This window comes from Vigna unguiculata, chromosome 5 (genome assembly GCF_004118075.2).
Source record: "Vigna unguiculata cultivar IT97K-499-35 chromosome 5, ASM411807v1, whole genome shotgun sequence".
Lineage (NCBI taxonomy): Eukaryota > Viridiplantae > Streptophyta > Magnoliopsida > Fabales > Fabaceae > Vigna > Vigna unguiculata.
In genome coordinates this window covers 8,490,551-8,504,371 of record NC_040283.1, presented here as the reverse complement: position 1 = coordinate 8,504,371, position 13,821 = coordinate 8,490,551, and the positions used below count along the sequence as shown (strand labels likewise).

Genomic DNA, 13,821 nt, shown 5'->3' with positions numbered 1-13,821 from the left:
TAACAACCAAAATACAAGTGAGAGAAGCATCAAGGGTGCATCATAATAACATAACTATAACATTGTCCTAACCTATAAAAGATGAAACATAACTATATCATGACTTACCTATAACAATAATTCACTTACAACATCAATTTATACAAAATAAGTTACATTATATTTGTATCAACTCACTTTTCTAACATATTTTGAAATATTCAAAATATCAAATTATAAATTAAAATTATTTAATCATTTTTAAATGAATTATTATAAACTGATAATATATTTTAATAATTTTTTATTTTCAATATGATATAAATCGTAATAAATTTTAAATTATCATATTAACAAACTGACATGTGTTTAAGTTTTGAATTATTAGTTAAATAATCATTTTAATATTTGAATAAAACTGACATGTGTTTAAGTGATGAATTATTAGTTAAATAACCTTATTAATAATTGAATAAAGCTAACATGTGTTTAAGTGATGAATTGTTTGTTAAATAATCGCACTAATAATTGAATAAAACCACATGTGCTTTATTTTTAAACTTTTTTCGTTTAAAGAAAAAATAATAATAAACATGATGCAAATATTATCGGTTTCCTTTCAGTTAGGGTTTGGAATTTATTAACATTTATTATTTAATAATAAAATTCAAAGAAAATGAAGAATTAAAAAAACAAACTTATGTGTCAATCTTTATTCTCTTTCCATCTTATTAATTTTTTTCATTAAAAGAATTATAATAATGCATATTTAGTTTTACACGGTTGGTGATTGAGTCATTTAATTTATATATCTCAATAAACGACTAAAGATGAAAATAGAAATAAAAAGTTTATAGAAAAATCAAATAAAAGAATATTTACTATAAGAAAGTTTAAAATGATTTGAGATGAAAAAAGAAATATATATATATATATATATATATATATATATATATATATATATATATATATTAATACTTCATGAATTATGTGATACCCCTTTTCTGAATTTTCTAAAAACAGAAGCCTTGCTTCTCTCCCTTCTCACTTCTCAACTTCTTTACAACCCAACAACCTCCCAACCTCTCTTCTTTGCTGTTACTATCTCACTGATTCAACCTTTCTATACTCAGATTCTGGAAGGACCAACCCACAGGGACCTCAACGGCTTCCTCCCTCAGCTCCCAGCCTCCTAGGTAGGTCTCTTTTTAAAAATTGGGTTCAATTCCAGCTAAAATTCGCTAGTCAACCTCTGAATTTTGAGTCTGATCATGTAATTCTTCCTTCTCCATGTTGTGGTGATGGATTCTTCTAGGTTAAGCTAAAAACTCTGCTGTCCTGCAAATTGCTTGATTCCACCAACTAAATTCTTGGCAAAAAGGTAAGGGAAGCTGACTTTTCTCCAAAATTTGTATGAAATGTGTTCATGAGTGATTGAATTGCTTGATTGTGTGTTCAATTCGTGTTTGAAACTGTCTGTGTGTGAAATTGGGTGTTGGATGATTCTGAGCGAGCCTGCATGTGAAGAACAGAGGGAATTTCCTGGTAGTTTCGCCCAGGCGAGCAGCTCTCACCTGAGCGAAAATACCAGAAGATCACCTCTGCCACTGCGCAAAATCTCGCCTAGACGAGCTGGAGTCGCCTGAGCGAGATAACTTCTCGTCTAGGCGAGCCAGTTTAGCCTGAGCGAGAGTTCGCCCAGGATTTTATTTTTGCCACTGTAAGAGGTCTCGCCCAGGCGAGAACAACTCGCCTAAGCGAGACAAACTCTCTAGCTTAGGCGAGACTCTCTAGCCTAAGCGAGATTCACTGCAGAAATGAGCTCTTCCACTGTTTTTGACTAATTGATGCTGTATTAATTGTGTTATTCTGATAATGGCTAATCTTGTATGTGATCCTTATGCATGGTAGTTAGTATGATGGAATTGAGTGTGAAATTGGTATGAATGAGAATATGTTGGAGTTAGGATTTCAAGGGAAATTCTAAGGAAAGTGGTTTTAGTAAATGTAAAGGACATGAGGACTCATATTGGTGGTATCCTGACGCTCCTAGTAACCATTAAGACTCATGTAGAATATGATGGATTACGTCGGGGGGAGTAGCAGGAGGTCCTGGTCTATGGACCCGATCCGTCATAGACAAGATGGGGCTTACCTTGGGAGTGGTTGGGTGAATGCCCCTTGTGCCTAAAGCTCTGCAGAGTTTAGGAACCGTCACGAGTGCAAGCCACCGAGAGCTTCAATGTCACTTACATAATCCGGATATTGAGTCTAGAATGGTGTAGGGTGTTATAGTTGTGATTAATTGGATGATTTTGATAATTGCGTGATTAATTCTGTATTATGCCTAACTATAAACAAATTACATGATGTATTCTTGGTCCAAGTTAGCTTACCCTTCTTGTATGTTTGTGTTCCTTGTGTCTTCTACTTTTGCAATGATCGTCTCTATTTAATGGCGTGAGCAGATATAGGTGCAGGTGAGGATACACCACTCCTGGACCGGAGATGAGTGGGTTCCAGGATGTTCCAGTAGTAGTTGTCATCTATTTCCCTCATAGATGCTAGGGTGTTTTGTATCCCTTTTGTTTTGCATAGGCCGTATGTAGGGACAATATAAGTATAATTATTTTGAGAATGTATTTTATATATATTGGCCTGTTCCTATCGACCGCTTTTGAATCATTAAAAATTTAATGTTTTGTTTAATAGTATAACAACTATAAAAACGGGATGTTACAAATTATTTAATAAATAAAAATGTAATAATTTTTTTTATAAAGAACTAGATTACAAGAAATATTTATTGAGAAACATATATAAAACTCGTAAATTTATGAGTGGACGAAAAATTATTTATTTAAAAAAGTTAACATAAATTAGGCGTGGTTGATCATATAGATCATATATGAACCATATCAATATCATGCGATAGAAAAAAAAAATTATATGTAAATTAGATGAGCGAAAAAAAAAATGTTTAGAAAAAACACGCTAAAAACTATATTTAATAAAACACGAGTTAAAGTAAGTTGCTCAAATCTCCTTCAGATTCATTAGCTATTTAAAATATTCACAACACAATTGCCACTTTTTTTTCTTTTCCAAAGCCATCAAACTTTGAATTCTAAGGGATAAACCCAACGCCACTATCGTAACATTTTTTTAATTATCACTGCTCTTTAAAAGAAAAAGAATAGAGTAAGTTCATATAACTTTCGTAAAGCAATCAATAATTTAGAACGAAAAAAAAAATTAGCTACACCATCTCCACTTTAGGATGTAATTGAATAAAGAATTTAACCTATTTTTTTAATAAAAAAAAAGTTGCACATGAATTAAAGTGTACAGGTTGTAGCTAAATTTACTACAAATTTGAAATTTGTTATTTTAAACATCACAAATCCCCTTCATTACTTTAAATAAATTCTTCCAAACATATCATTATCAGAGTTGACACTTTTGTTTGTCCCTATCTAGGGATAAAGATGACTATGAAGCCTATTGTGATAATCACTAATAGATATTTTCCAAAATTAACCATTTTCTTAATCATTCCTTCATACAACATGTGATTAAATTTTACTTAAATAATTCATCAATATGTTTCTATTGAAGTCAACGATTATTCATTCTTAGATAAGATTGAATGTTCTTTTAATATAACAGACAAAGATAATTATAATATTTAAAACCAATTGGTACATAAAGAAAATCATGATATATATCTCATTCCTAACTCAGTTAATAACACTCTAAATTTGATCTTAGCTTTGTGCTTATCCATTATCCACCTCCTTTGATTTGTTACCTTCTGTTTATGGATCATTCAGTTGCCATTTATACTAAATCAACAATACATTTGTAACTTATAATAAATAAATTTAAGCTTAATTTATTTTTATAAAACTATGATTCCCTCCTTTATATATTATAAATTGTTATATTCTTTTAGTTTATTTTTATATTGAGATATTTATATCTCTTAATAGAATTGAATATTTAAGCTCCCGTTTCAAATCTATTGAGATGAAATTGTTAGGGTTAATAATCATAATTAAGATATTGTTGGAGCTTGAAATTTAATCATGATTTTGTCTTTGAAAGACGCCTCGAAAGATTGAAGGATGAAATGATATTTAAGCTTTCTTTGACCACAATTTTTTAGTGATGTATTGTATGTATTAGAATATAAGTCCTCTAGTTAAGGTTTAAGGAGAATGATGGTTTATCCCTAATGGAGGGTTAAGGAAAATTGTTTTTGTTGTCACATATGACGTCAATGTTCTGATCCCAAATCTTTTCAGTGACATCATTAGAGTTAATCACCGCATCTGAGGTATGTCACTATATGAGTAGTTGTAGCATATCAATCAGTCATATAAGTAAAGATAATAAATCAATGGATAATGGATTGTAGTGACTAACAATTTTTTTTTTACTAAAATTGGTTGTTAACGAAACATTTTGTTGTAGTGTAACTAAACTCTTTGACTTTTAATATCCTCCAAATTAAAAAATTATAGGAAGTTATTAAAATCACTAAACATGTGAAATCATGATATGAAACATTCTTAGCTCTTATATGTCATTATAATTATATATACAAAATTTCATACTCTAAAGTGAATAATAATTTGGATGCGATGATTGATCCTAACGATGTCATCTCAGTAAACTTGAGATCAAAATATTATTATGATGAAATCTCATACCCTAAAACACACAATTATTGAGATCAAAATATTATTATGATGAAATCTCATACCCTAAAACACACAATTCTTTAAATATGATGATTGACTTTAACAATAATACTTGATTGACTTCGAATTAAAACGGTCTTTTAATATATAAATAATACAATTATTCATTAAACTTTAATGTTATATTAAAAAATCAATTTAAATTTTATCTATTAAAACAAACCGATGTATACATTATAAGTTAAAAATTGTTTTGTCAATCATTAACTTTTCACAAATTATTGTCATTATATACCGACAACTCTTTTGTTAACTGTTAAAAGCCGTTTATTATACAATTTTTAACAATTATAGATAATATTCCTGCATTATATATATATATATATATATATATATATTAGAAATATTTTATTATAATTTAAAAAATAAATAATTAAAATAAAAATTTTACTGTTACTTATATTTTTATAGATCTTTAATTTATGGGTTAATGGTTTTTATGGCTAAACTATATTCTTATTACTATTTACTTGTCTCCCTTTTCTACCTATAAATACCACCTAGGTGCATGGGAAAGAGACAACAAACACTAGAGTGTTTCTTAAAAGTGTTTTTCTTCTCTATATTATCTTTAAGACAGTGATGTTCATAAGGTTCGAAGATCTTTCGCTGCACTCGATCGATCTGATGGGTTGTTGTGTCTTAAAGAGAAACGCATATGATAAAAAACACATATGATTGTGTATTGTGCATTTGTTTAGTCCTGTGCATGGCATTTTTCTCTCTAAGGATAGCGCTATGCGTGTCTCAAGCCAGAATATTTCTACTCCTTTACATTTTATCTTTTATTTATTATTGTTATTATAATTCTATTCTTGATCTTTGATTAATATTCATTGTTTTATATATTGTCTTAGTATTATTATTGATTTAATAATTATTATGTCATTTTATATTTTTATTATTATTAGTATTATTTGAGTAATCATTTTCTAACAAAATATATATATATATATATATATATATATATATATATATAATTAAACCGAGTAATTTACAAATATCTTAAATAATATTATAAAAATACTTCAAAGTATTTTCAATACGTTTTTAATATTAGAAGATAACAACAACAACACGTTCATAGCTAATATTTATAAGATAAAAATTATATTTTGTGTTTTGTTACGAATAGAAAAAAAAAATCATATTTATAATTATAAAATGTAATTCAAAATAATACAAATCAAATTCAAATAATTAATACAAATATTTAAATCACATTAAAAGTAATTAATATTGAGTAATTATAATAGATCAATAAATAAAGATAATAATCAATGAATAATAATTCATAAAAGTTATGAAATTATATATATATATATATATATATATATATATATATATATATATATATATATATATATATATAAAGTTTTCACCAACAAAAGTATACATAACATTGATAAACACTCAAATTCATAACAAATAAAATAACATGTTATCTCGCGGATCTTATGTATACAAAGTTTTATTATTAATCATATTAATTCTACGAAGGTTTTACTGTTAATCACATTAAAAGTAATTAATATTGAGTAATTATAATAGATCAATAAATAAAGATAATAATCAATGAATAATAATTCATAAAAGTTATGAAATTATATATATATATATATATATATATATATAAAGTTTTCACCAACAAAAGTATACATAACATTGATAAACACTCAAATTCATAACAAATAAAATAACATGTTATCTCGCGGATCTTATGTATACAAAGTTTTATTATTAATCATATTAATTCTACGAAGGTTTTACTGTTAATCGTATTAATTCTACGAAGCTTTATCACTAAGAAGGAATATCTTTTTCCTGAAAAGAACCATAACGAAGTAATATTTTATATTTATTGAAAATTAATAAATAAATAAATACAGAATGCACATCGATCACGAAAAAAATATAATAAATTTATTATTGCAAACATTAACTGAAAATGTCAATTTCTAATTAATTCGAATATTAATTTTGAAAGATACGCGTGGGTCACACTTCGACAGACAGCGACTCACCTCTGAAACACGTGGCACCGTTGCACGTAACGTGTATGTTCACATCACTACAACGTAATCCCAGTAACGTAACGTTTGCGACACGTGGCGCCTCGTGAACGGTCACTTCCGTGAACCACGATTCTGCGAAGCTTCATTTTTCATTTCATTTTCATAAATGAAAGTATGAAACCAAAGCCTTCTAAAATATTTAAGATTTTTCTAAAATATTTAACATTTTTTTCAAAATAATTAACTAAAGTTGTATTCTCTTTTACGTTAACTATGAATAATGGATAGAGCTGGATATGGTGGACCACGCACTTAGGTTTTTATTCAAATAAATTTGAATTATAAAAAAAATCTATTTACTTAGTTTGAATCTTAAACCTATACATCTGTACATGGACTGTTTCACACTATATATATATTTAAGAAATGAAAACATAATATATTTTTTACATTGATTAAGCCTATAATCAATTACAAAAATCAAATTAATAATAAAAACAACAAATTACATAACAAGATTTAAAATTATTTTAGGAGAATATATCATTAAATTTGTAACACATAGATTCTCCCCTATGAGAAATGAATTATTGAATTAAGTCAAATACTTTTATCTAAATACCTCGCTATAATAATGAATCTTACATCGCATATGAACCTAACAAAACAATATAGATGTTTGTTGTTTTGTTAGCATTGCTTCTAAGAATAACGCAATAATATACTTTGGTGGCATTTTATGGTAGTTGTAGTGTTCCACTTGCAACAATTTTATATGGTTTGAAGAAAAATATCGTTGTCTCTAAATAAAGCCTCGAAATACTTTACAACCCAATTAGGCAACAACTTTGTTGTTTATTCTATCCATAAAGAAGATTTATACTAATTAATCTTCATCTTTTTCAAGTTTGCTTTACTTTTATAAAGTTGACAATAATTAATTTTAAATTGTTGAATATAATTAAAATATGCGTCTATATTAAATCTAATAATAAATTTGTTTTAAAATGTTTTAAAATCTAATAATAGTAGTGTAGGGACCCCAAACGTAACTATTTTCATGTGGATGTTTTTCCGTAAGTGACTACCAACTATATGCATATGCTTAGGAAAATCAACATGTTATCTATTAGTTGTGTACTTTTGTATCATGTTTGTGGTAGTATTGATGAATTTGCCAATGTTGTTTTTGTTTTGAAGTAACACATATTTAGTTCGGAAGGTGTGTTACAGTTTGGTAAAAGTAGTGATTGTGCAACCACATAAACCAAGAAAACCGTTCATAAAACACTTGTTAAAAAAATACAAAATTTCGGTATTTCATTTTCTTTAGTTAATGTATTTTCACTTCTGAACATATAACTTATAATAAAGATTAATACATAAATAAAAATAATGTGTTGAAGAATTCTCCCAAAATTATAGTTGTCCTAAATTTAAATGTTAATAATTACATGAGGACATCAAGGAGAAATCAAATTGAAGAAATAAATATAAGTAAATTGATATGCAAAGAGTAGAAAAGATATATGTTAAGATCGAAAAAAAATGATGGAGTACACTCTTAAGACATTGAAAGAAGTCTGATCGAGATAAAATACATAAAAGAAAACCTGATCGGAGCAAAGAAACATGTAGAATAGAACAATTGAGACAAATATTGAAATTAAGTTGAGAGAGCACTTATATGACATGCAAAGAGTAGAAAAGAGATATGTTAAGATTGAAAAAAAAAATGATGAAGTACTCTTAAGACATTGAAAGAAGTCTGATCGAGATAAAAGACATAGAGAAAAACTTGATCGGAGAGACATTTAAAATATAACAATTGAGACAATGATTGGAACTAAGTCGAGAGAGCACTTATATGTGATAACAATGAAATTAACAAGAACAAATGATAATATGTGGATAATTTAAGACATTTACTTCAATATATGTACTTCTTTTTTTTATGTCAATTAATTAACTTTCGGGAGAAGGGAGAGGATTATTAATTTACTTTACAAGATATTGTTCTACTTTTAGTAATTTATTTTATTGCGATTTACTTTCCTATAAGACATTCATCTCAACTATCTTCTTCATTTCTTTTTTTTATTAATCCACTATTTCACTTGTAAAAATAAAAGAAATACAAAAAATATGAATGTTAGAAATAAATGCATGCCGATTGAAATCCATATTAAAAGAGAATTTAGTAATTTGAAGATATTTATAACTCTTAATCATAATAAATATAATATGAATTATTTGTACAATTCATTTTGACAATAAATGAATTACTAGTCCACGACCAATCCGTGTCGAGTAGATTTAGTTCATCGAGTAATATTATATAGAACATTTAACCAAAATTCTTGAGAAATATTTTCACAAATGAACATTTTATCATTGAAAAAAGAAAGTATGTGCCTTACAATAATTCGTCTAGAGTCATTAATTTATTGGTAGCAATATATATATATATATATATATATATATATATATATATATATATATATATATATATATATATATATATATATATATATATATTTGCAATTGTTCGACCATCAATTATTTATCCAGCCACTACAAAGGTGTAAGTCAATACTTGTAACTATGGTGTTCAACATGCAAATCCTAATCTATAAATGTCAGTGTTAATTTTGATTATCAAAATCCTCATAATAATGGTTGTTATGCGGGGAATACAAAAACTTAAAATAATTTATAAAAATAATGTCAATGATGTTCTCATTAATAAAAAAGAAAAATTATATTTCAAAACAATGATGGTAGATATAGTGATCCTCATAAGATTATGGCAATGTATTTAAAAGAATGAAAAAATTACAAAAAAGGTTTAAAATATAATTTTTCTTAAAGTTAATAACATTCATCATTTACAAAAACTAATAGGTAAGTTGTAATAGATTTTGATAATCCTCCCATGATCTACATATATATGGTGAAATGTTCATTACAACCACCGTAATAACCACCTTAGCATTAGTGAATTCCATCATCATCTCTTCTAATTATGCATACACTTTAGCTTTTAATTCCAATATCTATGGCATCTTAATATAATGCAATATTTATCTACACAAAGGAGATTGATCTTACTTAGAAACTAACTACCTAAGATGTGAAAAATATCATATTAAAGCTTTAATACCAATTTGTTAGGGAATCCATAAATAAGTTAACACAATACGGGAAGAACATTAGATGTCTGGTGAATGAAATACATAATATGTAAGGAAACATCAAAATATATTGTAATAAGAAAGAATGATGTATTCTATAAATATTTTCTTGATAAACATATACAACAACAAAACACATTTACATAATACACACACTTAAATATTAAAGAGAAAACTATAATGAATAATTAATACATATTATACAAGCACATGTCAATTAAACTCGTTCTTAAGTTGGATAGGTTTGACTATATCTACAACAATAACTAACTATATAGCAAAATAACATAAAACCTAGCTAAATCATCTAATACTAGCTATTAGTATACACTCTTTAGTATACACTCTGCGCATATGCTATTTACTTTATTAAATGATGTATATTAATGCTACAAAAAATAAATAATATTATCTGTTTTTTTTATCAACAAAGAATAATAATAATAATATATATATATATATATATATATATATATATATATTTATATATATATATATATATATATATATATATAGCTTTTTTGGGTTGCCTTATTACAAAAACATTTATTTATGTAAACATCATACAGTCAAACATAATAAAATTGCAGCTAATTCCTCGTTTAGTAATCATTGTACTTTTATATAAAGTGACTTCAAAATTACATCAAGTCCAAAGTTTGGATTCTTAATCAAGAATCGTACTCTAAAAGATATATAATCAAACACACTAACCATAAGATACATACTCTAAAGATAGATGTTGTCACTAGTCGGTCCAACAAATGAAGAAAACACAAGACATAAATTTCATAAAGTAAATCATATTTAAGATTTTAAAGCTATTTGTTGTTAACTTTAGTTCCAAGTTCATCATCTAAGTTCTCACTAATGTGATGTTTTTGATTAGTCTAAAGATTTTGTTGTAACAACGTGGTTTGATTACAGGTAGGAACATTTAATTGAGATATATATTACCTTGAAAACCATTATAATATGCTTGATTGAAGAGTTTAAAGTGTTAGTATTGATATTAATTTTGATATAAAAAACTTTTGATTGAATTTTCCTTTTGTTGATCTTCAAGCTCAGTAATAAGTTTTGATAATTTTGTATTTGGATTAAATTTATATTACACTCTAGAATGCTATCATTTTATATAAATGGGTGTATGGTTGGTTATCTTTCATGAAAATAAGGTGTAAGGGAAGGTAATTTTGCTTTCACCCTTATTTTTTACCCTTGTTGTTCTGTTTAACTAATGAAATTTTAAGTAGAAGCATATGTTTAAAAAAAAATACAGATTTCTTGTTCTCATACTTAGTACCAAAGGTATAAGCACCTCCAACTCATATTTTATCCATTGATGATATCTGAGTTTTTGTAAGATAACCACTAGAATCATGAACAATTAATGCATCTATTTGCTTCTACATTGAATTCATATCCTATTCATTTGATATACGTGTCAAGAATTTTCTCATATTTGAAAGTAATGATCTTTTCATCATATATCTCAATGTACCTCTTTTTGAAAGTATCTCAATTTTTTCATACTTGTTGTGGATCAATTATACTTTTATGAAAAGCAAAGTTAGAATATATAATGGATTGTATTCAACTTATTTTGGAGACAATTTTTTTATATTTTCATGTTTATAAATGATTTATTTTCTTGGTTAAAGACTTGAAAATTTTTATTAGAAAGTTTATGCGTCAACATCACAAGGAGTTATGACTTATTTCTATCTTTGAACTTATTATAGTATTTTGAAATTGAGTTACTGAAGTTAATTGATACCCCCTCTTTATTTCATTGTAAACGTGTAACATTAATGGAGCTTCATTACAAAGTGAGTCAACCCGACTTAAACGGGTTGGCTCACCAGGAGTTGAATTAAAAATGAGTGAGTACAATCCGGATCACTTTATGGTGAGTCAGAAATTTTGTAACCCAGCTCAATTCACCACGGATTGCTGGATTAAGTGGATTGACTTACATGAGATAGAAATAAAACAAATTTATTTATTTATTTATTTTTAAGTATTTAAATATTTAAATATTTTTTTAAGCAACTCATGAGATACAATTACACTAAAATCAAGAACTAATGTCTTCATCATGCTCATCACCAATATATGATGAATTGTTTCCAAGAAAATGTCCATATAGTCCAAGAAAACATGACTAATATTACACATTTTTTGTAAGGCCCCATTTCTTTTCTGCCCTAGAGTTAGTGGGCTGCCCTTGTAAGTGGGCCTAAGGGTTGGCCCAATGTATATAAACCCTGCTATGTTGCCCTAATCCCATCTCACACTCACTCTTTCAAAAACCAGCCGTCAACCCTTTCTCCCTCTCACGAAAAGCTCTGCTAGGGTTAGGTTGTGCCATCTTCAAGCTAGCTCGAAGCTATTCTCTACTCCATGTAAGTGACTTTCGAGTTCGTGCTAGTTCCCTTTTGTAACTTTTCGTGATCTGTTGTAAGAGCCCTGGCTAACCCACCTGTCTGGTTCTGTCCCACTCTCACCGCAGCCCTGTAGTGCATCCTTGGAGCTGCCGTGCTCGTGGTCACGTAGTAGAGGTCTTCGCTAAGTTTTTTCCAGGTACGGGAAGTTAGAGTCTCAGTCTTTTGGTGTTGTCTTGGCTGTTCTGGAGTGAATCACTGATTGCATGGATAAATCATTCGTTTTGGTGTGATTAACTGCTTTGTATGCTTTGTTGGTTCGATTTTCATGGCTGTTGCAGTGAAGAACAGTGGCGAGACCTGTTAATCTCGCCCAAGCGAGCCCATCTCGCCTAGGCGAGATGAAACAGGGAGCTCGCCTAAGTTTTTGGCACGAAAGGTCGCCCAGGCAACTCGCTCAACTTTTGAGCGAGCAGGCAACTCGCCCAGGCGAGAGGGATCTCGCTTAAGCGAGATCCCGTGTTGCTCATGCCCTTGTTTTTGTGCTCTCGCCTAGGCGAGGGGGAGGCTCGCCTGAGCGAGCACATCTCGCCTGAGCGAGACTCCTCAGCCTGAGCGAGATGTTGGGCGAGACCGTACTGTTTTTGGATGCCTGTTTGTTCCTGAACGATCTGTTTTGGTTGAGTATGATTGTATGATGAGTGATATGCATATAATGGAACATGAAGTATGTTTGGCATGATTCATGAAATGATTATGACGGGTTGGGTATGATATTGGCATGTGAAATGAATGAGTGGTGTGGAACCAAAGGAACACGTGATTAATATGAGATGAGGCCCTAAATTCATGGGGTGGTGATGATCCGAGGTATGGATTCGAAATCTGACGCGTATGAGGAATTAATCTCAGGGGTTGGTATGGAAATGTAAATATGGTGTCAATATTCTCTTATTGCTGAATTATGACTGTTAGTCCGTGTCAGCGTGTAAATTCCTTGTGGTCTCTAGGTGAGACCACTGGGGTCGCGCTTCAGTCGTCGGGACGTAATTCCATGGCCCCTGTTAGTGGGTGCCCATGGTGGTGCCCCATCTGTATAACTAGGTAAGGATTCAAGGTAAGGATTGCATCCTGACACTCTAAGGGGCCAGTTAGTCTCACTTAGAGAAGACTGACTCCTGTGGTGAGAGTAGCAGGAGGCCTGAAATTCATTAAGGGCTAACCTTATGGTGAGGGAGATTTGATTCATCGTAACACTTGTAACACATAGCTCGGAGATGAGCAGCTCAGAGTCGAGCAGGGGTATTCACCACAAGTGCAAGCATCCGCTGAATCCGACCAAGTTATACGTATCCGGATGAGTCGAGTCGAGTCGTAGTGTATTGAATGAAGAGTCATAACATGTTTGGTTGCTATGTGGGTATGAGATGAGGAAAATATATTTGACTGCATGATGAATATGTTGTTGGCTCTAGCTTAC

The 13,821-nt window shown here is 29.2% G+C and overlaps 1 long non-coding RNA gene across 1 annotated transcript; it reads left to right on the top strand.

Moving 5' to 3' along the window:
* The first annotated feature begins 1,011 nt into the window (after positions 1-1,011).
* On the top strand, positions 1,012-2,590 carry LOC114183565. Its single transcript, XR_003604392.1, has 3 exons — positions 1,012-1,175; positions 1,295-1,360; positions 2,448-2,590. It is a non-coding gene; the product is annotated as an uncharacterized LOC114183565 (long non-coding RNA).
* The last annotated feature ends 11,231 nt before the right edge of the window (positions 2,591-13,821 follow it).